Source organism: Ursus maritimus, unplaced genomic scaffold, assembly GCF_017311325.1.
Source record: "Ursus maritimus isolate PB19 unplaced genomic scaffold, ASM1731132v1 scaffold_19, whole genome shotgun sequence".
Lineage (NCBI taxonomy): Eukaryota > Metazoa > Chordata > Mammalia > Carnivora > Ursidae > Ursus > Ursus maritimus.
In genome coordinates this window covers 14,350,133-14,363,406 of record NW_024424341.1, presented here as the reverse complement: position 1 = coordinate 14,363,406, position 13,274 = coordinate 14,350,133, and the positions used below count along the sequence as shown (strand labels likewise).

The 13,274-nt window shown below is 44.8% G+C and overlaps 1 non-coding gene across 1 annotated transcript; it reads right to left on the bottom strand.

Annotated features, from left to right (window-relative positions):
* Nucleotides 1-25: 25 nt before the first annotated feature.
* Nucleotides 26-108, bottom strand: TRNAL-CAG. Its single transcript has one exon. It is a non-coding gene; the product is annotated as a tRNA-Leu (tRNA).
* Between the last annotated feature and the right edge of the window lie 13,166 nt (nucleotides 109-13,274).

The window sequence follows — 13,274 nt, the reverse complement described above, 5'->3', positions numbered from 1 at the left end:
GAGGAAAGGGGCAAAAGTTAGGAGTTGTCAGAAGTGGGATTCGAACCCACGCCTCCAGGGGAGACTGCGACCTGAACGCAGCGCCTTAGACCGCTCGGCCATCCTGACTTCCTGGAAGGGTGGTTGAAGGAGTCGCTATAGTTGCTATTTCCGTGCCACGTGGCTCGGAAACCAGCCAAGCAGCTGTGAGGTAAGCTGGCAGCTCCGGGTCTGGACTGGCGGTTTTAGGCGTCCACAGGTAAAAAAACTACCCGCGTTGCCGAGACTTACTGTTATCCTTCAACTGATTCAGTCTTTTTTCTACGTATGCATTAAATGGAAACTCTGTAGCCTGAGCAGAAATGAAAAAATCAGTTTCCCTTGCCATCAATCGAAAATAACCCTAAAAATAAACACAATGGAAACGAATTATATTGCTAAATTCTAGCCACTCGCCAAGGCTTGGAACCTGAAGACGTGCTATTATTTTTAACGACTGCTATTCTCGGTGGCAAGGGTCGGGACTATTGCTGGGCCCCTGAGGGTGGTGGGGACGGGGGTTCAGACGATTATTTTTGGAAGGGAGGTGCTGTCTGATGGACTTTGCCATGAGCTCCTCGGGATTGGAAGCCGTGGGCAAAGGGAGCCCATTCCACACCTGTTTAACTGGAGCCGCATCCAGAGAAAGTTGGCTTTTATACCTTTTTGATAAACTGAACAGGGGAAACGCTGGAGGCTGTGAAACTTGGAGAAGAGACCATTTATCTGTCTACAAATGCCTGATGTGTACAAGGGATTGGGACTGTGTCCGTCTGTCCTTGCTCCAGGACCTGGGGTTTGAGGTGGGCGTGCAGTGGGTGGATAGTTACAGAGGAAGTTTTCCATTGAAAAAAGAGCTTGGGGAAAGAAAAGAAAGAGAGGAAGGAAGGAAGGAAGAGAGAAAGGAAGAGAGAAAGAAAGAAAGAGAAGGAAGGAAGGGAGGGAGGAAGGAAGGAAAGAAGGAAAAAAAGAAAAGAAAGAAGGAAGGAAGGAAAAGAAGGAAGAAAGAAAAACAGAGAGGGAGGGAGGGAGAGAGAGGAAAGGAAAGGAAAGGAAAGGAGAAGAAAGGAAGGAAGGAAGGAAGGAAGGAAAGAAAGATCGATCGATCTTGGGGGCGCCTGGGTGGCTCAGTTGGTTAAGCCTCTGCCTTCTGCTCCAGTCATGATCCCGGGGTCCTGGGGTCCTCCGGGTCCTTGCTTGGCGGGGAGCCTGCTTCGCCCTCTGCCGGCTGCTCCCCCTGCTTGTGCTCTCTCTCCCGGTCAAATAAATACATAAAATCTTGAAAAGAAGGGAGGGAGGGAGGAAAGAAAGGAAAAAGGATAGGAAAGGGAAAAGAAAACAACTTGTTGGAAAGCAAACAAGATGCTGTATAGACGGTGATATCCCCGTCACTGGAGGCATTAAAGACAAGGCTTGGATAGCCACTTGGTGGAAAATCCAGTTAGGGGATTGGAGAGTCCCTGTATTCATTTCTTATTGCTGCTCTAACAAATTATGCTGAACTTAGTGGCTTAAAATGATGCCGCTTATTATCTTACAATTCCAGAGATCAGAACTGCATTTCTTTGGGAGGCTCTAGGGAGATCCATTTCCTTGCCCTTTCCAGCTTCTAGAGACCACTCATATTCCTTGGCTCCTACTTCCACAGGGGGCCAACTTCTGCTCCTGTCTTCACATGGTTTTTCCCTGAAGCTGACCTGATAACGATCCCTGTGCTCACACTGGGTCCATCCTGATAATCCAGAGCAATCTCCCTATCTTGAAATCCTTAATTTAGCCATACCTGCAAAATCCCCTTCAACCATGTAAAGTGATATATTCTAGGGATTAGACGTGGCTGTCTTCTGGGAGGCAACCCCTGTGTGTTTGAAGGAGGATGAGGCAAGAGGGAGAGGGAGAATTTTAACTTATACTTTAAATTTTTGTATCATGTGCATATATAATCTAATCAAAAATAAATGTAATTTCACCAGATGACCAAGGTCAACATCAACAGTGATTAAGTCACATTGACAGTGTACACCCTTCATATGTTGTGCCCTTGAATGGCACTTGTGGTCTTCCTCCCCAGAATGCATTACTTACTCCCGGTCTAATCATAAGAAAAATATTAGACATATACCAATGGAAGAGCATTCTACAAAATACTTGACCAGCGCTCCTCAGAACTATCAAGGTCCTCAAAAACAAGGAATGTCTGAAACACTGTCACAGCCAAGCCTAAAGAGTGACATCACTAGTAAATGCAATGTAGTGTCCCAGATAGGATCCTGGAACAGAAAAAGAACATTAGCAAAACACGAAATCTGAATAAAGCATGGACTTTAATAATAGTGTCTCGATATTGGCTCATTGTGACGAATACACCATCCCAATGTAAGATGTTAATAATAGAGGAAATTGGGGCGCCTGGGTAGCTCAGTCCGATAAGTGTCTGCCTTCGGCTCAGGTCATGATCTCAGGGTCCTTGGATCAGGCCTGTGTCAGGCTCCCTGCTCAGTGGGGAACCTGCTTCCTCCTCTCCCTCTCCCTCTGTGCTCTCTCTTACTGTTTCTCAAATAAATAAATAAAAGCCTTAAAAAAATAATAGAGGAAACTAGGTATGGTTTATAAGTGAACTGTCTGTACTCTGCAATAGTTCTGTTAATCTAAAGCTATTCTAAATTTTTAAAAAATTCTTAAAACAATCCAATTTCATAGTCTACATATTAACAAATATGTAAATTTAAAAACATATAACTAACTACTGTTTACACATTTGTATTGTATGTAACTAAAATTATTTACTTAAAATATATAATGCGTCTATTAAATAAATATATTATATATTATTTGTTACATAATATATAATTTATATATTAATAATATATATTTAATAGACACATTATGTGTCTATTAACTAAATTAATTAAATATGTATGTGTCTATTGAAGTCTCAGAGGCTATAGAAACATGAGCAACTGTGATTATCTCTGGTTGGGGGCATTTACTGTGATTTTTTTCCTCTTTGGTTACCGGTATTTAATATTTGGATAATGAGCATGGATTACTTGGGTACTTCTTCTTTTAACAAAAAAATTGTCAGGAAAAATTGGGAAAGACTTTGAAAAAGGCAAAAAAATTCCTGGATGTTCTTTCAGTGGAATATTAGGAGTTGTCCACAGCTGTGCTAACTAATACAGTAGCCACTGACCACCTGTAGCTACTGAGCACTTGGAACGTGGCTGGTCAGAACTGAGATGTGCGGTATGTTTAAAACACATGTAGGATTTGGAAGACGTTAGTATGAAAAACGAATGTAAAATATCTCATTAATAATTTTTATATTGAGGGGCACCTGGGTGGCTCAGTTGGTTAAGCGTCTGCTTTCAGCTCAGGTCATGATCCCAGAGTTTCGGGATCAAGACCCGCATCAGGTCCCACATTGGCATCAGGCTCCTTGCTCAGCAGAGTCTGCTTCTCCCTCTGCCCCTCACCCTGCTCTTGTGCTCTCTCTCTCCCTCAAATAAATAAATGAAATCTTTTTAAAAAATGATTTTTATATTGATCACATGCTTAAATGATAATATTTTGAATATATTGGGTTAAATAACGTGTATTATCTTAAATTATTTAAAATCCAGTTCATAGGGATGCAAATAAATCTTGTCTGGTAAGATACAATTGATTCTACCCTGTGGTAGAGGCCAGTTTTGCATCTATTAGCAAATAATATAGATATTTTACATTTTTAGTACATCTTTATTGTTATTAAAATACTCATAACATAGGGGCACCTGGGTGGCTCAGTCCTTAAAGCGTCTGCCTTGGCTCAGGGCATGATCCCGGCGTTCTGGGATCGAGCCCCACATCAGGCTCCTCCGCTAGGAGCCTGCTTCTTCCTCTTCCCACTCCCCCTGCTTGTGTTCCCTCTCTCGCTGGCTATCTCTATCTCTGTCAAATGAATAAATAAAATCTTTAAAAAATAAAATAATAAAATAAAATACACATAACATAAAATGTACCATCTTAAGCATTTTTAAGCCTACAGTTCAGGGCATTACATGTATTCATATTGTTATGCAAACATCACCACCATGGATCTCCAGAACTACGTTCATTTTGCAAAACTGAAACTCTATAACCATTAAACAATAACCCCTCATTCTCTCCTCCCCCAGCCCCTGGCAACCACCAGTCTACTTTCCGTCTTGATAAATTTGACCAGTCAGGTACGTCATGTAAGTAGAATCATACAATATTTGTCCTTTCTTAAACTCTACACACAAGGTGGGGCTTGAACTTACAACTCCAAGATCAAGAGTCACATATTCCACTGACTGAGCCTATATTTGTCCTTTTGTGACTGGCTTATTTCCCTTAGCATAATATCTTCAAAAGTTCATCCATGTTGTAGCAGGTATCAGGATTTCCTCCTTTTTAAGGCTGAATAATGTTCCATTGTATGACTATACCACATTTTGCTTCTCCATCTGTCGACAGACACTTGGGTTGCTTCCATGGTTAAACTATTGTGAATAATGCCATTATAAACACAGTTGTAGGGCTCCTGGGTGGCTCAGTTGGTTAAGCGTCTACGCCTTCGGCTCAGGTCATGATCCTGGGGTCCTGGGATGGAGCCCCATTTCCAGCTCCACGCTCAGTGCTCAGCTGGGAGTCTGCTTGTCTCTCTTCCTTTCCCTCTGCTGTTCCCACTATCTCTCTCTCTCTCTCTCAAATAAATAATCTTAAAACAAATCAAAACAAAACCATGGTTGTACAAATATCTCTTTGAGATCCTGCTTTCAATTCTTTTGTACATATACCCTAAAGTGGAGTGGCTGGATCGTATATAATTTTTTTTTTTTTTTTTGGGAACTGCCATACTGTTTCCACAACACAATTTTGTTTACATTTTACTTTAAAAATTTATCCCTTAACAAAGTGTACTCTACATCCAGTGGGAAAATAGGACTGTTTATCTGCACATGGGTCCTACTATAGCATCTGCAGACTTGTGTATACAATCGGCATGTGCCAATTTCCTGTTGGGCAAAAGAAGAAGAAGAAAAAAGGAAAGCTCTGGGGATGATGGAGATGGTGAAGCCTGGTGTCCTGGAGAGGAGGTTTCAAGAATGGTCCTGGAACTGCGGGCATGGTTGGGAAGCATGGAGAGATGGGGGCAGTTCCCGACAGCAGTACCAAGGCCAGGGTTGGGAGAGGGACAGTGTTGATGCCCCCATGGCCGGAGCTGGATCTTGCACCTTGGGAGGGAGGCTGAAGGAGATTGGCAGAGTTTATCCTCTCCCTGGTTGCTTCTCCTATGTTGCCTCCAAAAGGAAGCTTTCCCTGATACTCCTCTCACTTACCTAAGTTTTTGGCCTCCTCTGTGTCCCCACAAGCTCCTGGGCCAACCCCTCAAGCAGCCCCTCACAGCAGTTGGAATGGACGGCCTGTCTGGGTACATGTCCCCCTGTGTTTCTAAAAAGGAGCTCTTCAAAAGGACAGAGATTGCAAGAGTCTTCTTTGCCACTGAATCCCCAGGGCCTAGGACACAAAAATGTGGAGAAGGAGATAAATGAGCGCAGGTTGAATAATGAGCAAATGAGACAACAGGAGACGGGTGTGCCCAGTCAGGAAGTTTTGGAAATGCCACCCCAGACCTACTCGTGCAGCTGGTACCTGGACAGAATGGGGTCAGTCCACCTGAGCCCAGGCCCTGGCCTCATGTCTCGGGAATATGAGCCATGGATCTCTGAACAAATAATTGGTCCTACTGCCCTCTCTCTGGAGCTTTGGCTCTCCCACCCCAAACAACCTCTCTCGTCCCGGCAGGCAGAAGGGCCTGGGTAAGGAAAATAACCAGACCTCGAGTCTGACCTTTGCCTCACTGTGAGCCAATCAGTAACTGCCCAGAGGTTAGCAGCACCCTGCCAGCGTCCCACCCACCCCGTCCAGGTCTTGGTTGCGTCTCTCAGCTCAGAGACACGCACAAAGTCCGTCCGCCCAAACTACTCAGCATCCCGGTGTCTGCCCTTTGCTCTTGTATCTTCCACCCAGGATGCCCCCTTCTCAGATTGCTCTTTTCGAGGCTCTGTTCCAAGGCACCTCCACCCTGAAGGGCTCACATCTTCTTTCTACACCAGAAGTCCAAGCATGGTGGCATTTCATAGACATGGGTGTTTGCCTAGAATTCCTAGAGCCCACCACAGTTGGCTCTGATTTTCCTGCACACCCCAGTTCCAGCCTGCTCCTTGGATGTACCCAAAGAGGTGAGGAGAATGCACCGTGACAAAAGGAGCCACCGCCCCCCCCCCCACCTTGGCTTACCGTGCACCTTGAGGTGTCTCCTGTCCCTCTCTTCAATGGACGGATACCCCAGTGGTGACAGGAGGGAGTTGGACCGGATCACTGGGCTTCCTAAACTTCAGACCCTTATTACCCATTTTTTCCCGATCTGCATACCACTTGTGCATGTTAACAAAACTTCTTTAGAATAAGACACATGGGGTGCCTGGGTGGCTCAGTATGCTGAGTGTCTGCCTTTGGCTCAGGTCATGATCTCAGGGTCCTGGGATCAAGCCCCATGTTGGGCTCCCTGCTCAGCAGGGGAGTCTGCTCCTCCCTTGCCCTTTGCCCCTCCCCCCTGCACATGCTTTTTCTGTCTCTCTCAAATAAACAAAAATTAAAAAGAGAATAAGACACAAAACATAAGATTTACCATCTTTCCTATTTTTAAGTGTAAGGCTCTGCAGCATTCACACTGTTACACAACCATCATCACATTACATCTTCACCTTCCCCAAGTGAAACTCTGTCCCCATTAAATACTAACTCCCTGTCCCTCCCTTTCTTCAGCCCTTCGCAACCACCGTTCCACCTTTTCAACCACCGTTCCACCTTTTCAACCACCGTTCCACCTTCTGTTCCTATGAGTCTGACTACTCTTTTTTTTTTTTTTTTAAGATTTTATTTATTTATGTGACAGAGAGACAGCCAGCGAGAGAGGGAACACAGCAGGGGAGTGGGAAAGGAAGAAGCAGGCTCCCAGCGGAGGAGCCCCCTGTGGGACTCGATCCCAGAACGCCGGGACCACGCCCTGAGCTGAAGGCAGATGCCCAACGACTGCGCTACCCAGGCGCCCCAAGTCTGGCTACTCTTGAACCCTCCTATAAGTGGAATCATACACACAGTATTTGTCTCTTTGTGACTGGTTTGTTTCCCTTAAGATAAGGTCTTCAAAGTTCATGCTTTCACATGGGTCAGAATTTTATTCCTTTTTCAGGCAGAATAAGATTCCACTGTATGGATATACCACCTTTGTTTGTATATCCGTCCAGCAGTGGAGACCTGGTTTCCTTCTACCTTTTTGCCATTGTGAATAATGCTTCGATGAACATGGGAGGACAAATATCTCTTCGAGACCCTGCTTTCAGTTCTTTTGGATGGATACCCACAAGTGGAATTGCTGTTTGGTACAGTAATTCTATTTTTAATTTTTTTGAGAGATCATCATACTGGTTTTTTTTTTAATTTTAAAAAGTCGTTTACTTATTTGGCAGAGAGAGAGAGAGCAAAGCAGGGGGAGCAGCAGGCAGAGGGAGAAGCAAGCTCCCTGCTGAGCAAGGAGCCCGATGCAGACTCGATCCCATGACCTGAGCCAAAAGCAGATGCTTAACCGACTGAGCCACCCAGGTGCCCCATCATACTGTTTTCCACAGCAGCTACATCATTTTACATTCCTACCACCAGTGCACAAGGGTTCCGGTTTCTCCACATGCTTGCCAGCCCTTCTTATTTTCTGTTTTGACTGTTTTTTTGCTTGTTTGTTTGGGGTTTTTTGATAGCAGCCATCCCAATGAATGTGAGGTGATATCTCATTGTGGTTTTGATTCGCAATTCCCTACTGATTTGTGGTGTTGAGCGTCTTTTCGTGTTGGCCATGTGTATATCTTATTTGGAGAAATGCCTATTCAAGTCTTTTGCCCATTTTTTTCCACTTTGTTCTTGTGATTGAGTTGTAGGGGTTCTTTGCATATTCCATAAATTAACCCCTCGAGTCAGATATATGATTGGCGAATATTTTCCCCGAATCCATAGGTCGCCATTTCACATTTTGTGTCCTTTGATGCACAGAAAATTTAATTTTGATATTGTCCAGTTTATTTTTACCTTTATTGCCTGTGCTTTTGGTGTCATACCCTAGAAATCATTGCCAAATCCAATGTCATGAAGATTTTTTTCCCCTGTGTTTTCTTCAGAGAGTTTTGTAGTTTTAGACTTAATGTTTAGGTCTTTGTGTTTTTGCTTTTTAAAGATTTTATTTATTTATTTGACAGAGAGAGAGACAGCCAGCGAGAGAGGGAACACAAGCAGGGGGAGTGGGAGAGGAAGAAGCAGGCTCCCAGCAGAGGAGCCTGATGCGGGGCTCGATCCCAGAACGCCGGGATCACGCCCTGAGCCGAAGGCAGATGCTTAACCGCTGTGCCACCCAGGCACCCCTGTTTTTGCTTTTTTTAAAAAAAAATTATTTAAGAAATTCCTATACCCAACGTGGGGCTTGAACTCATGACACCAAGATCAAGAGTCGCATGCTCCTCTGAATGAGCCAGCCAGAACTGGAGTTAATTTTCACATATGGTGTAAGGTAGGGTCCAGCTTCATTTTTCTGCACGTGGACATCCCGTTTTCCCAGCACTGTATGTTGAAAGACTGCCCTTTTCCTAGTGAATGGTCTCAACACGCCTTTGACCATATATGCAAGAGTTGAGTGCACTTTTTTTTTTTTAAGATTTTATTTATTTATGTGACAGAGAGACAGCCAGCGAGAGAGGGAACACAGCAGGGGAGTGTGAGAGGAAGAAGCAGACTCCCAGTGGAGTAGCCCCATGTGGGACTCGATCCCGGAACGCCGGGATCACGCCCTGAGCCGAAGGCAGATGCTTAATGACTGCGCTACCCAGGCACCCCGAGTTGAGTGCACTTTTTAAAAACTAAAATTTTCTTGGAATGGCCTCATTTTAAAAACTATAATACATGTATTTTGAGAAGAATCTTATAATATGGCTATAATAGGAAACCTGTATCATTACCCATAAATAGAAGGTCACAGTAAAAATAAGTATAATGGGAACCAGCCACTACCATCAAAGTCTAGCCAGAATCTTTGCTCACTAAACAGAGATGAACAGAATTAGGTGTTAAAGACATATCAGCACCAAAGGAGGCTTTCTCGTCGTCATCATCAGATTGAAAGCAAAGTTAAAACCAAAGTGCTCATAATGAAGCATTTGAAGTGTTTGATGACTGCCCCTGGACCATCAAAAATTTCCTCACATCCCGCACAAAGGTCATTTCTGGTGGGAGGTGCACTGCCCTCAGACCCTAAAAGAGGGGTTCTTATCACTGATGCCCATTCCCCAAGCCTCTCCCACCACTAGTCCGTATCTTCTGGGGTGGGGACGGCAATGTACTGAAAGCTGCTCTAATCTCCCATCCTGCTGGGGCTGGATGAGGGGAGAGAAGGTGGGAAGGGGCAGAAGCAGCCCGGCTAGAAATGGGAGGGAGACACACAGGCAGGCCTGCCTCTCAGGATCCCTGCTGGGGATAAGAAGCTGTAGACAATGATTCTAGTTCTGCTGATGTCTCTAATTCAACTGGTGACCCAGGCAAGTTTCTGCCCTTTCTCCGGCTGTTTACTCATCTGTAAAACCAGTCATGAGCAGCCACTTGGGAAAAACGGTGCAGTCACTTTGGAAAACAGTTTTGCCATGTCTTAAAAAGTTAATGATCACCTACCATAGACTCCAACAATTCTGCTCCTAGGTATTTATGCAAGAGAAATGGAAACATGTGTTCACACAAAAAAGCCCGCATGCAAATGTTCATAGCAGTTTTATTCATAGCCACCCAAACTGGAAAGAGCCCAAATGTCCATCAACTAGTGAATGGATAAAGATATTGTGGTATATCAATACAACGGAATACATTCAGCATTAAAAAGAAACAATCTATTTAACCTGTGCTCAACGACGTAGATGAATTTCAAGAGCTTCCTGTTACATGAAGGAGCTTTTCACAAAGGACTACTGTATCGGCTTCCTCTTGCTGTAACAAATTATCACAAACTTAGTGGCTTAAAAAACCACAAATTTATTCTTTTTTTATTCTTTTTTATTTTTTTAAAGATTTTATTTATTAATTTATTTGAGAGAGAGCGAGAGAGAGCACAAGCAGGGGAAGTGACAGGCAGAGGGAGAAGGAGAGGCAGGTCTCTGGATGAGCAGGGAGCCCAATGGAGGGCTCGGTCCCAAGACCCTGAGATCATGCCCGGAGCCAAAGGCATGACCTGATGCCTAACCGACTAAGCCAGCCAGGCACCCCTACCTCCTTCTTATTAGGACACAGTGATTTCATTTAGCACCTACCGGATAATCTAGGATAATCTCATCTCAAGATCCTTAATAACACCTGCAGAATCCCTTTTTTGTTACAAAAGGTCATGTTCAGGGGCGTCTGGTTGGCTCAGTCAGTAGAGCATGCAACTCTTAGTCTCAGGATCGATCGTGAGTTCAAGCTCTACACTGGGTGTGGAGCCTACTTAAAAAAAAAAAAACATACATACATACATACATAAAGGTAACGTCCACAGGTTCTAGGGATCAGGATCGAACATCTCCGCAGGGGAGGCATTATTCAACCTGCCACAAGTATTAACTGTAAGACTTCATTTATATGACATTCTAGAAGAGGCAAACAACAGTGACAGAAAACAGACCCGTGGTTGTTTGGGGCCAGGATGGAGGTCACAAAGGCACTCTCTGGGGTGATCTATACTTTAACCTTGGTGGCATTTACATGCCTGTACACATTTGTCAAAATGCGACAGAGTGGAAGAGACAAAGTAGGAAAAAACAGGGGTAACGTAGGAAAGTGACAAAGAGTGAGTATGCAAAATATAAAAAGAGGTTATCCCATTTGAAAGCCGCAAATAGGGCTGCCGCGTCAGAGGGAGCCCAGTACCGCACAAGACGACTGTCACTTCTGACAACGACGGCAGAGTTCCGGGCGTCCCCCAGACCACCCTCAGGTGCAATCATCCATTAGTTAGAAGGACTCATCCAAAGTCTTGACAACTGTTAAACTCACAGTGACAGCTGCGTACTACTAAAGGAGACAGATAAGAATCAGCCAAGGGAAGGGCACACGGGGCTGATGAAAATGTTCCAGAATTAAATAGTGATGATGGTTCACTACAGTGAATATACCGGAACTGAGGACTTGTGTAATTTTTAAAAGGGTGACTTTTAGCTTCCAAACTGTTGTCCCCTCCCCCCGGGAATCATGGATTCCGTGCATTATTTCTCAGCACTGATGTGTGACTGTGGAGCACTGTGTGTGACTATGTGTGACACATGGAGCATCACCGACCAGGTAAACTTGCCACCTTGGTGTCCGGAATCTTTACAGGACCTTTCTCCTGTGGCCACAGGTGACTGACTGCCCACATAGCTAATCTGTTTCCAGCTTCTCCCAGCGGAGCGAAATGAGCTGGTTATCAAGCTTCCCGAACCTGAACCACAGTTAGAATAGCTGGTGTGGCCAAACCCCACCCTAAACAGAGACATTTCTATCAGGCAAGACTTTCCACAGGTGTAGAGATTACCTCCCAGAAGCTGAGGGCAAAGGGCAGACCTCTCTTTGGGCAAATGTAAATTCCCTACTACACCAGGGCAAAGGGTTCAAATCTTAAATTCAAGGAGAAAGAAATATGAGAGATGCCTGGGTGGCTCAGTCGGTTAAGCGTCCTGTCCCTGTGGTTTAATAAAATCACCCTTTTGCACCAAAGACGTCTCCAGAATTCTTTCTCGGCCGTCGCATCCGGACCTCATCAACATTCCAAAACTACATCAAAGGTGCAGGTTTGGAGGTATGTGTGTGTCATGCGCAACGAAATCAATTAATGAATTAATTATGCAATTAAAATAAAGAAATTGAATCAACCCCATTGCACTGAGCAGAGGGCCAGCTGGGAATGTGTTTAATTGATAGCTGCTGATTATAATCAATACCTCCCAGAGCTGGCTTCTGGAAGCTGCTTGTTGGATGAGTCCCAGGGGAACCTTCATGAATTTTCAAAAATTGTAAATCAAAAGCTGTAACTGCCCTCCAAGGGGGTTTTGTTTTGTTTTTTTAAATAATAAAATCTACCCTGTTACCAAGGGTTTAAGAACCAGGGGATCTGGGTCCTGGCTCCTTCCTGAACCTCATCTTTCCCCAACCCCTTCAGCTCATAACCTTCTGTCCTTCCTCAAAGACCCCAGAGTCTTTCCTGCCTCAGGGCCTTTGCACATATCGTGGCTTTCTCTGCCTGATTCCTATTCATCCTTCAGGTCTCTGCTTAAATGTTTATACTTTCCCTGACAACCCCCAACCCTCAATTATTCTTTCCCATGGGGTCCTGCTCTTTTCCTGTAGTCGTGTTACCGCAATTGGTAATTATCAGTTTATCTGCAAGTTTGTATACCTAGACAGTCTGTCTTCCCCATCAGACTTCCTAAGGGCAGGGTCTCTGGTTGGATGGCTCCCAGCTCTGTCCCCAGTGCCTGGCACATCCTAGGTACACATTAAATGTCTGCTTGGTGCCTGAATTCCTACTGCCTCTCCAGCATGTCCCATTTTACCCCAAGGGAGGGAGGCCCAGCACACAGTAGGGGCCTGGCTTGAGTAGGGAGTCTTTATAAAAGGGAGAACTAAGAAAAGGCATGTGTTCTGTGTGGAGATGGCGGGCTCAGACTCCAGGGAGGGGACTAGCCTGGGGAAGGACAGGCATGCACGGCGTCATCCCCGGCTGTTTCCCCCACCCATCCCAGAGCTTCTAAGGCGCCAGTGGAGACTCTGGGTGGGCGGCAGGTTCCAGCCTGGGGACAGGTTCCTTCCCACTTTTTCTGACTGGGGGCGAGTGAATTTGGTCTGGAAGAAAATGTCAAAGTAAAAAACAATGCAGTGATTGACTCTTGCTTGCTGCCATTTGAAAGGAATGAAAGTGGGATTAACCGAAAAAACAAAATCTAAACCAAAACCAAAACAAAAACACTCTACTGTTTTAGACTCTGCCTTGGAAACAATCATCTTACTGTTTTCTGTGTCATAATAAAATTAAAGGTTTACCCAAGAGCTTTGTTCTTCTGCACTTGGCCTTGTGCAGTATACGGGGAGGCTGGCCTTTGGTTTGCAGCTACCAAGAAGCATGGCTCATTTTGAGTGCCCACTGCATG